The sequence below is a fragment of the Macaca nemestrina genome, chromosome 11 (genome assembly GCF_043159975.1).
Source record: "Macaca nemestrina isolate mMacNem1 chromosome 11, mMacNem.hap1, whole genome shotgun sequence".
In the NCBI taxonomy this organism is placed as follows: domain Eukaryota; kingdom Metazoa; phylum Chordata; class Mammalia; order Primates; family Cercopithecidae; genus Macaca; species Macaca nemestrina.
In genome coordinates, this window is record NC_092135.1 from 71,307,652 (window position 1) to 71,319,632 (window position 11,981).

The following is an 11,981-nucleotide window of genomic DNA, read 5'->3' on the forward strand; positions in this document are numbered from 1 at the left end:
TAAAGACATACCTGAGACTGGGTAATTCACAAAGAAAAAGAGGTTTAATGGACTCACAGTTCCACGTGGCTAGGGAGGCCTCACAATCATGGTGGAAGGCGAAAGGCACATCTTACATGGCGGCAGCAAGAAAGAATGAGAGTCAAGTGGAAGAGGTTTCCCCTTAGCAAACCATCAGATCTTGTGAGACTTATTCACTACCATGAGAACAGTATGGGGGAAACCGCTCCCATGATTCATGTATCTCCCACCAGATCCCTCCCACAACATGTGGGAATTATGAGAGCTACAATTCAAGATAAGTTTTGGGTGGGAACACAGGCAAACCCTATCACCTCCTCCTTTGACAATTAGATTGAGGCCAACCAGAATAAGCTTCCACCTTTACCCTGTCCTCCCTCGGGGGTGTTCTTTCCCTCTGATTAGCCCTCATTTTTGTCCAGTCTCAGACGAAGAGCTGCCCATTTGTCTCATCAGGGCAAACCAACCTATTTTCTCCCACCTCACAGCCTCCCTCCACCTCTTGGAAGCCCTTTCCTTCTCAACTAGTGCCTCTTCACCTTGGCCTTTTCCCTCTTTTTCTCTTTCCTGGCTTCCTTCCCTTGACTTCAAATCCTTAGCAGGCATTCCCCTGCCTGTGTCCACTCTCCTCGTCCTCGTGGTTCCCAGCTCTGCCACAACAGACGGTGGAGGAGAGCCTCCTGCTCATTCAGCTCTCTGAATCCCAGTTTCCTCGTCTGTAAAATGCAGATGTCCACAGCACTATAGTGAAGAGATATGGAAATACTAATTAAATGAGATCATTAGATAATGTGTTATTTACCTATCTTTTATTCTTGAAGTCCTAGAATGTTCTTGTAGTGGCCAACGGTAAATGGCTTCTTTTTTGTTGTTGTTTTTTTTTTTCTCTGACATCTGCAGCGTTTGACATCTTGCTGACACAAGTTCTTCCTGAGACTCTTTTCTATCCTGGATTTAGGCACTGCATGGTCTGGAGTCTCTTCCTGCAGCCTTGAGTGCTGCTTTCCTCAGCTGGCTTCCTGGTTGTGGGAGTTTCCCAAGGGACAGTTTCCACCCTTCTTCCTACCCATCTTGGAAGAATCAATGTGCTCCCTGGCTGATGCTCTAGTTTCTGTGCAAATGATTTACAATCTACATTCTCACTTGCCTAGGATGACCAACTGTCCCAATTTTCCTGGGACTGAGGCATTTCCCAGTGCAGGGCTTTCAAGACTCAAACCCACAGTCCCTAGCAAACCATTGGTCAGCCTAGTCCTCGGCTTCTACCTGTTTTGTGAGGTCTCTAACTCTCTATAGTACATGACCATTTGGATTACCTGTCATTGCATTAAGCCAAAGAGTCAAAGATCAAACCTATGGCCTCTTTTTTCCTTCTCTCTGAACTGGATCCATCCTTCTCACTTTTGGTATTTGTTAGGTTTGTGACCCTGGGAAAGTAACCCATTCCTTTGTGCCTTGGTTTCTTCATCTAGAAAATGGAAGTAATGAAAGTTCTCATGTATGGGTTTGGGAATTTTAAATAAGTGACCAATGTAAGCAGTTAGAATGGTGCTGACAATAGTAAGACCTCAGCAACTGTTAATGATCAATAATGTTATCAGCACTTCTTCACATTCATGGGAATGCCATTATCTGAATTCCCAGTTTCAAAGCATGTGAATTATCATTGATTCTTTCACCATTTCTGGGCATTTGCTGAATTGTATGGGTCGTTAGTTGCAACTCTCACGTGCACCCGCTCTTTCCTTTCCTTCCCCAGAGCTGCTTCCGGGCTCTTAGTCACTTGCTATCTGTTTAACTGTTAGAGGGTTCCCACCACTTTTCCTGCTTCCTGTCTCCACATTTGGTTCCATCCTTGGCATGACAACCATATTAATCTCCCTACAAAACTCCTTTTTTTTTTTTTTTTTTTTGAGACGGAGTCTCACTCTGTTGCCCAGGGTGGAGTGCAATGGCTCTATCTTGGCTCACTGCAACATCCATCACCAGCATTCAAGCGTTTCTCATGCCTCAGCCTCCTGAGTAGCTGGGACTACAGGGGCGCGCCACCACACCTGGCTAATTTTTGTATTTTTAGTAGAGATGGGTTTTATCATGTTGGCCAGGCTGGTCTTGAACTCCTGACCTCAGGTGATCCGCCCTCCATGGCCTCCTAAAGTGCTGGGATTATGGGTGTGAGCCATCACACAAGGGAGACAGGAAGGAGGCAGCCCAGGTACAAAGCTCGAATCCCTCAGTTCCCTCCTCTCTGGTTGGCCCATTGTTGTGATAATGTGAGATAGCACAGGAGATGAAAGCTGTGGAGCCTCATGTCCTTGTCCAGTATTGTTGGTAGCTGTCACAGGTTGTATTCCATCTTCTCCGATCTGCGTGCCAAGCCATCCAGGCTCTAACTCCAATCACCTCGCCTCATTTCCTCCAACTGTCTCCCGCAAATCATCCTTGGCTCCGGCCATGCTGATGCCCTTGTGTCACGAGCAGACCTTTTGCCTCAGGTATCCTCTTCCTCTCTAGGCCCTCAGGCCTAGATAAACTTTCAGTTCCAGCAGAAAACTTCTACCCATCCCATGAGCTCACAGTGCTGTCAAACCCTCTTCTAAACGCCAGCAAAGCTGTCCATTTTATTTCTGCAGCTGGACTTGATCAGACAGTGCGTTAGAGCAGGGTGTCCCAAAGTATTGCTCCTGGGAATGCTAGTGCCACTGGATGCAAGAGAGCTCTTTCTCCGAGGCTTTAAGTAGGTGGTGAACATCATGAATCTTCAAGACGGGGCTGTAAAAAGCGGCATTTCCCAAATAACATTTGGCCATAGAAACATTTTTTAAAACATGGAGTGTTCACAAAGACTTTTGTTCTATCAGCTACTCTGGGAAACACTGTCTTAGAGTGTTTCTTGAGTTGATGATTTGTTTGGTTACCTGTGGTCACAAATTCTTTGAGGTTAAGATCATAATCTTTGTTTTTACTCTAATAATCATATGGCCATTTGTTCAAAATCTAAGAAGAGATGGATATTGAACTTAAAGACATTGAATTCCCGTTCTTCTGTTTTTATTTTATTTTTAATTTTATTTATTTTTGAGACAGAGTCTTACTCTGTCACCAGGCTGGAGTGCAGTGGTCCGATCTTGGTTCACTGCAAAGCCCTGACTCACTGGTTCAAGCAATTATTCTGCCTCAGCCTCCCGAGTAGCTGGGATTACAGGCACGCACCACCATGCCCAGCTAATTTTTGTATTTTTAGCAGAGACGGGGTTTCTTCATGTTGGCCAGGGTGGTCTCTATCTCCTGACCTCAGGTGATCCACCTGCCTCCGCCTCCCAAAGTGCTGGGATTACAGTCGTGAACCACTGCGCCTGGTCAGTTCTTCTTTTTTTAATAGGTGGATTATGAACGAATTATTTAGTTTCTAATATAGGCTTCATCTTTCTTATGGGGACAATAATACCTACCTAAACTGGATTATTGTAAGGATTAAATAAGATAAAATATAAAGTATCAAGCATAAAGTCAGAAAATATGTAAGTTCAATTAATTTCACTTTTTCTCTTTCTTTTCCCAGATAGTTCATTTTGATAGGTTTACTCTGGCTTAGCTTTTTTTTTGTTTTGTTTTGTTTTGTAAATACGCTTCTAAGAGAACCCTCTAAATCATCCAAATGTCTTTTTAAAAATTTAATATTGTAAATCTGGTTATTTTACATCAATAGCCTTTACTATCAGAAGAAAAAATAGAGCCACAATAAAGTTGGCTCACGGTTTGTTTATACCAGTATCTTTACATAGTTAAATCACAAGAAATCATCAAATTAATATATTGTTGATGTTGCCTTAAATGTTTTACATATTCACATTTTTCATTTTCTTCTTATGCACCCATTACCTTTGATTTTGACAGCTTAAGCCAGAAAGGTACAAAGATGATATGAAGCTGTGGGTAAGAGAGTCACAGAGTCGCCGGGCACAGTGGCTCATGCCTGTAATCCCAGCACTTTGGGGGGCCGAGGCGGGCAGATCACCTGATGTCAGGAGTTCAAGACCAATTTGACCCACATGGTAAAATCCTGTCTTTACTAAAAATACAAAAACCAGCAGAGCATGATGGCACATGCCTGTAGCCCCAGTTACTCAGGAGGCTGAGGCAGGAGAATCACTTGAGCCTGGGAAGCAGAGGTTGCAGTGAGCTGAGACTGCGCCACTGCACTCCAGCCTGGGCAACAGAGTGAGACCTATCTGAAAAAACAAAGAGATTCATAGAGTCACACTCCGGGCAAGAATGAGAGAGCCAAACAAAAGCTGAGATGGCTCTCTCTCATACACATCCCATATACTCACTGAGGCCATAGATTGTGCTCCAGGCATGCACACACCAGAAAAGCCACAGGGATGCAAATATATAACAGGCTCACTGCATTTTGTGCCAGAGCGGCAGGGCAGCCAGCCAGTATATAGTTGTCTCTAAGTGACCTGTCTACAGGGTCTCATTTTGATAGGGGTGAAATTATTTCCTTCTTTTGAAAGCCTGCAAGGAAAGCAAAGAAACTTCTGGTCTGATGGTGACTGCCAAGTACTTTGTGGGTGAGAAAGAAAGAGAGACCCATGCATCCTCACCACTGGGAAGTCATTTTTGGCAGGATGCAGTTAATTTACTGCTTGATCAATAAAAATGGCAGAACTTGAGCCGCTCCTTCTTGGAGGCAGGTAGTGTGTTAACACCCATTGGGCAGGTCAGATAACTGAGGCTCCATTAAGCTTGCTTGAGGTTATAGAGTTTGTGAAGGTGGGCGGTGGGGCCTGGCTCCAATGTGCTGCTCTTCCAAATGTACCATGATATATAGCAGCTTTCTCCCTAGGCATGAGTCCCGGTCTTTGAGCACATTAGATCTGGAAAATAGCATCTTAGATTGGCACAGAGAAGGGAAAATCAGAATGAAAAGTATTACTCTTTTTTTTTTTTTTTTAGATGGAGCCTTGCTCTGTTGCCAGGCTGGAGTGTAGTGGCGCGATCTCGGCTCACTGCAACCTCTGACTCTCTGGTTCAAGTGGTTCTCCTGCCTCAGCCTCCCAAGTAGCTGCGATTACAGGCACATGCCACCACGCCCAGCTACTTTTTGTATTTTTAGTACAGATGGGGTTTCATCATGTTGTCCAGGATGGTCTTGATCTCTTGACCTCGTGATCTGCCAGCCTCAGCCTCCCAAAGTGCTGCGATGACAGGCGTGAGCCACTATGCCCAGCTGAAAAGTATTACTCTTATGACATGCATTGGAGAAAATAAGCCTTTGTAGTTGATGTTATGTGTGAAGACAGCCAAATCTTCTCTGGGGCAAGGAATGCCCACTAGCCAGTTAATCCTTCTCCACTTTTCTTCTAAGATAGGGAGGGGGAATCTAGAAACGGATTCAAGGGATTGGCACCAACTGAGCCAGGTTAGAAAGAAGGGGCATTCCTCTTGCCTAACCCGAATTCCAGGGCACATGATTTCACTTGGGTGGTGTCTTTGCTGTCACTTCTCCCTTTACAGGCCTCACCTCAAAACATTCCCTTAGCAACCCCTCTCCCCTAGGCAAAATACACAGGCAAAAGGTTTTTGTTGTTATTTTACAGGCAAATTGTTATTATACAGGTGATTTCACAGGCAAAAGCATTTTGTTGCTGTTATACCCAGCATCATATAATGGAAGGATGGTGTGTGAATCCACTCTGAGGTGACCTCACAGATGCCCGTTCAGGACCTGGAAGGGGAATCACCCTTGGCCAAGTCCACACGCCTCTCTAGAGGCAGCTCCCGTCAATGGCTGGTCCTGGAAGGAAGAAGGATAAAAGGCAGCCCCAGGCCATTCAGAGCTCCCTGTATAATTGGCTGAGGCTGCATCTACATCATAGTTCAACGCCTCCTCTCCCTGCCTGTCTGTCCTGCCCCAGTTCTCTCACAGGTGCCTGATTCTGAGAAGATCCTCCTAACCACTCCCCACAAAAACCTTCCACATGCAAATCTCATCATCTTAGTGTCTGTTTCCCAGGGAAGCTGACCTGCAGCAGGAGGTAATTTGGGTAGTGCCATATGCTACTTTGTAACAAGCTCATTTTTACTAATTATGGCATGAGTAGGTGGTGCCTGAACTCAGCAGGGACCGATAAATAGTTTTGATTCAGGCCTGTAATCCCAGCACTTTGGGAGGCCAAGGCGGGTGGATCACTTGAGGTTAGGAGTTCGAGACCAGCTTGGACAACATGGTGAAACCATGTCACTATAAAAAATACAAAAGTTAGCTGGACGTGGTGGCACATGCCTGTAATCCCAGCTACTAGGGAAGTTGAGGTGGGAGGATCACTTGAACCTGGAAGGCAGAGCTTGGAGTGAGCCAAGATTGTACCACTATACTCCAGCCTGGGCAACAGAGTGAGTCCTGTCTCCAAAAAAAAAAAAGAGTTAGGCAAGTGTAGGATTGAAATATCACCTTTGCTAGTGAGCCAGCTGATCCTGGGAATAGGACCTATGTCTGCAGGAATTTGATGGAAGCACCTCTGCCCCCAGCCATGGCAGTGCCGGACCATAGCCCTCGGCATGGAGAGCATGGAAGGCAGAAGTAGAGCGGAGGTGGCTTCCTGTGGGCAGCTTGTGCCTGAGCATGACCGAAGAAGGCCCAATTCTTTGTCCTAAACACACCATTGTGTACATTGCTGCACCTTCCCGTGGTGGGGCTGGGGGTGGGGGAAATGAAGTGGAGAGGAGCCCAGGAGTGTTCTGCTGGGCAGCTTCCTACATGTGGAAGACAGCATAAAGAGTGGGGGGACGTTCTATCCCTGACGCATAGCAGTTCTCTTTGGAGACTGTATCTCTTTCTTGGGAATTCAGTCCTCAGCAAATTAATTTCACAGATATTATTAAGTGCTTATTCAATGACAGACATTATTTTGGGGGATTCAGAAATGAACAAAACAGGCAAAATCCCTGCTCTCATGGAGGCTACAATCTAGTGGGGAACACAGAGAGTAAATGAGAAAAATAAGTAAAATATGTTGGGGGATGGATAGCTATCAGTGATCTATAACAACCCCAAGGTGGGGCAGAGGAAATGAAGAATTATAAGGAATGGCGTCAAAAAGGGACACAATAAAAGCCTCTATCTGTTTGTGTGGAATGGGGAATGGGGAGTTAATATTTGCCACTCAAACTGTGCTTCAATTTCAGTTGTCATTTCTGCTGACACTTCTAACACTCTTCTCTCTCACAGCTCCCCTACATCTAATCCCGCAAGACCCTTATTGCTTTTGTGAACTTGAGCTCTCTGCAACCCTCTAGCCCATCCTCTGCAGGCTTAATGACCTGGACTGCAGCCTTGAAGATATGGGCATTCCAGGTGCTCCACCCTGGCAGGGGTTCAGCATTCCTTTCTGTCCACAGTTTTGCTCTTTGGCCTACTTCAGTGCTGGTCCAGTTGACTGTGACTCCCCACCAGACATGAAGGGACTTGCACCACCTGAATCTGGTTAGAAGCTGGCTCACATAGCCAGGCTTGCAGTTTCAGCTTTGCTACTGTCATATGAACCCTGGGCCAGAAGATTCTGTTGACAGCTGGAAACTAGGAATGGTTTGGTGGTGTCCTGACATGGTGGATATTTATTGTTTTGTGTTTCTGGTGCTTTCTGAGAATAAGACTCCCTTTATTTGGGGGAGTTGTTCTTGCTACCCAATGTGAACCAAATGGGTAATTCGTATTTTACATCACTCTACTTGTCTGTACAAAGTGTTTGGTCCAAAGGTAGGCCCCTGGCCAAGCTGAGCTAATCATGGGAGCCACTGTTCTGGCCACAGTGACATGTGTCTAATGCATGACTCAGAACACACCAGTCACTCCCCTGGGATTTCAAAAACTAAACCTGTGGGGAGAAAACTTTTTTCTCTTGAGGAAAAGCTGGCAGATGTAAGCCTGTAGCTGTAGCAGCCATGTCTGACTTCTGTGAGAAAACCAAGCTGTGGTTAGGGGAGAAGAAAGGCGATCCACAGAGCGAGGCAGAGACGAGAGTCGGAGAGAGTCTGAGTCCCTGACTCCAGGTGTCTGCAGTCACACTCCTGCTCTTCAGGGACTTAGGTCAGTACGTTCCCATTGTTTTCTTACCTAGGTCAAGTAGGTCAGGTTAGGTTCCAGTCATGACTATTAGACATTGAGTCATGGCTATGATATTTGGGAACCCAGAGGGTTCAAGTGAGCATCCCCGTGTCTTCTACCTGCCCATCTTTGCCATCTTTGGAAGATTACTTCTTCCATGAAGCGTTTTCTTTTTTTTTTTCTTATTTGATACAGGGTCTGTCTGTGTCACCCATGCTGGAATGCAGTGGCACAATCTCGGCTCATTGCAACCTCCTGTTCCTGGGTTCAAGTGATTCTCATGCCTCAGTCTCCTGAGTAGCTGGGGTTACACGCGCTCACCACCATGCCCGGCTAATTTTTGTATTTTAGTAGAGATGGGGTTTCACCATGTTGGCCAGGCTGGTCTCAAACTCAGGAATTCAAGTGAGCTGCCTCTCTTGGCTTCCCAAAGTGCTGGGATTACAGGCATGAGCCACCAACCTGACTCCTCCTCCTTCCTTCCTTCGTTCCCACATGGCGCTTCAGTTCTGCTTCTCTCATGGTAATAGTAATCCTTAGTGTACTTGCTGGTTTAACCATTTGTCCTCACCAAGAAGGTAGAAATTGGTTCTTATTCTTATTCGTATTCTCTAGGTTGGGCATGTAGATGCTTAGTGTGTGTTTGCTGGATGAAAGGATAATGGATAGATGGATGGATAAGTATCATTACCATTAAGTGGGTACCTCTGTATGCCAATCCTTTAATAAAGATGTCAAAAGTCCAGAGACTCTCTGGGGACTGAATTAATTCTGGGGCTTTGGAGGGGTTCTGAAAAGGCCTGGGGAAAGTGAATTCCCACGGAACTACTCTGGAGTCACCACACGGTGATGCGGAGTTTGTTCAAGTTTGCACAGGATGCTTGGTGACTATCAGCTTTCTCTGATTTGTTCAGGGTGCATGAGAGTAGTGTTTCAGCCCAGTGCGGTGCCTCAGGCCTGTAAACCCAGCACTTTTGGAGGCTGAGACGGGCGGATCACCTGAGGCCAGGAGTTCAAGACCAGCCTGGCCAACATGGTGAAACCTCATTTCTACTAAAAAATACAAAAATTAGCCAGGCGTGGTGGTGTGTGCCTATAATCCCAGCTATTCAGGAGGCTGAGGCAGGAGGATCTCTTGAGTTGGGAGGTGGAGGTTGCAGTGAGCTGAGATTGAGCCACTGCACACTCCAGCCTGGGTGACAGAGTGAGACTCCATCCCCGCCACCCCCCCAAAAAAGAGTAGTGTTTCCTCTGAGGCTTAGGATGCCAGCTTGGGGAACTCCAAACTTGGGCATTATGTGGTGGCAAAGCACCTCACTTCACAGAGATACCCAACCTTGCCATGGCAAGTTAGACATAGCAGGGAAGACGGGTCTCCCTGATTTGCTCTTGAGTTCTCACTTTTCCCTCCAAACTTCCTAGAAGGGACTGGGGCTCCATTCCCTGGGGTCATTCATAGCCACATTGCCTCTCCTTAGCCATTTTCTCTCAGCAGAGTCATTCTTATTGGTATAAGTGTTTCCCCAAACGGCTTCCTTGATCTTAATCTCTCTGTCTCTATCTCTCTATGTCTCTCTCTGTCTCTCTCTGTCTCTCTCTCTGACACACACACACCCCCCCCCCCATTTATGGCATTAGCTACTTTCTACCTGGCATTTTAGTCATTCTTTTCCATGGAGACTATGTGCTTTTTTGAGGACAATTTTCTTCATCTTTGCAGCCCCTAGGGCGCTCAGCTCAGTGCCCGAAAGAAGCGGAGTTAGATGTTTTTGAATACACTCTCTGTTCTCACATTTAGGTTTCTCTAATTGCTTTAATTCAGGTTATCTACATAGCTTTCTACATAGGGATTCTCTTAAGAATATATTGTGAACAGCTCTCTTTTGCTCATATGGACATTTCTCCGAATTTATTTTTCATGCTGACAGATTGTTTTCTGGTCTGAATGTACTGCCATTTATTTTCCCAGTTCCCTGGTGCTGGAGCTTCCGGGTGCGTCCAACATTCATAATTATTAACCATGCTGCTGCGAGCCTCCTTGCTAGACCTTTGCGTAATCCATCTTTGCTTTCTTAGGATAAATTCTGAGAATGGAATCTACATTTTAAAATCTTTTGACACGTCCTGACAAACATCCTTCCCCATAGCCTTCAGTCTGAGCTGCTTTTATAGCTTTCCTCATAGCCATTATTCCATCAACAGGTAACATCGACAGACTTCAGGGAATGGAATCCTCCAGCCCTTTACCCTGATCCTTCCTCCGAGTTATATATTGTGTGGTTTCAAGGCCGCTTTGAAATCATTGAGAAACAAAGACACAGGAAAAGTGTTTTAAAGTGAGGAAAAGTAGAAAAACCTTTAGAGGTCTTCACAGGGATATCATAGAAACCATGTAGTTGACATATTGTCTCTTTATTTTTTAAAAGTCCTCCTTTTTTAATGAAATAAATCCAAAAGATGTACAGTCAGGCCCAAGTTGTGCAGTTCACAAGCATGGAGGAAACAAACAAAACAACAAAGTTCAGGATGGTCAGAGCAGAGTTAACCCAGGCCAAGGCTGGACTTGCCACCAGGGGGATTTCCTCTGGATGGCGCTGAGGCCGGGACCACTGGGCTCAGCACAGGTATGGCCGGCGCAAGCTTCTCTTCCCTCTGCCCCAGGCTGCCTTGCAAGTCTGTCTCCACATTTTCATGAATGTCATCTTCTCCCTTCAGATCTAAGAATCTGCAGAGTTCGCTTCAGAAGAGTTCCTGCCCTGCAGTCCAGATGACTCCAAGTCTTCCCCACCACCTCTAGACTTGGCACCTGCCAACGTGGCCCAAGAAGGTGGATTTTCTTCAGATGTCCCCAAGATATTAGAGATCATTTTGTTCTTTCTCACAGTTTGTTCTGTTGGTTCATCAAAACCCAGTGAAAAATTGGATCCACCACCTGGCAGCTGCAAAACCTGGGAGCTATTCCTGCTGTTGGGGTCGACATCCTTGAAGGTGGTGGTGGTGGTCATGGCACATGGAAGCAGAATGCTGACAGGGTCGGACCGAGGGGCACAGGGAGGCTCCATACCCCACAGAGTGGCCCCCGCCAGGGGAGTCTCCTGCCCACATGTTAGCTTTTCAAATGCTATTTGGAGTATGTTATTGTGTCTCTTTAAATGCTCTTTTGAAATGATACTTATTACTACCTAAGATGTGAATAACTTATCCTAGGTTAAAAACGGCATGGTTAGTGGGCTTCAAACATAATCCCTTCTGTACGGCTTTTGAAATATGGGACACCATGGCTATTCAGTTAGGTCCCTTGCTGGTGAGTCAGGCAGCCAATACCATCAGAAGCTGACCACATACGTGCCCCCCATGGAAGCTTCTGTAGCACAACCATGTGAGGCAAGCCTTTGACACGAAGTCCCTGTGCCCAGTTGACTCACAGCTCCACTTATCCCTGTGTGAGATCAAAATACAAATGCCAAAATTTCACTTCCCCAATTTTCTATTTTTGCTAATTGCCTCCACCTTGTTCTTTTTCTTTATATCCTATGCACGTTTGACATTTTAAAAAGGTGTTTTTAGCTCTGAATTTAGGCAAATTGGCCCACAGATCTCCCCAGTGAGTAGCAGACTCTGAGTTAATATTCACGGTGTTCTAAGTGTTAACACCACTTGGTTTTGCCTTGCTGCCTTTGCCTTGGCTGCAGCTAGTTTTAAATTGTGTTTATACAATTTCGCAGAGTTACTTGCATTTTTTTCTTTAACGAGTCACAATATCTAGTATCAAGTTCAGTTTGGTCGGCTATTTCACTACTATTCTGTACATAGGACAGTTAAATTATAATGTTAATTTAAAAGACAG

The 11,981-nt window shown here is 45.6% G+C and overlaps 1 pseudogene; it reads right to left on the reverse strand.

Annotated features, from left to right (window-relative positions):
- Window positions 1-10,675: 10,675 nt before the first annotated feature.
- On the reverse strand, window positions 10,676-11,476 carry LOC105483223 (jupiter microtubule associated homolog 1 pseudogene; annotated as a pseudogene).
- Between the last annotated feature and the right edge of the window lie 505 nt (window positions 11,477-11,981).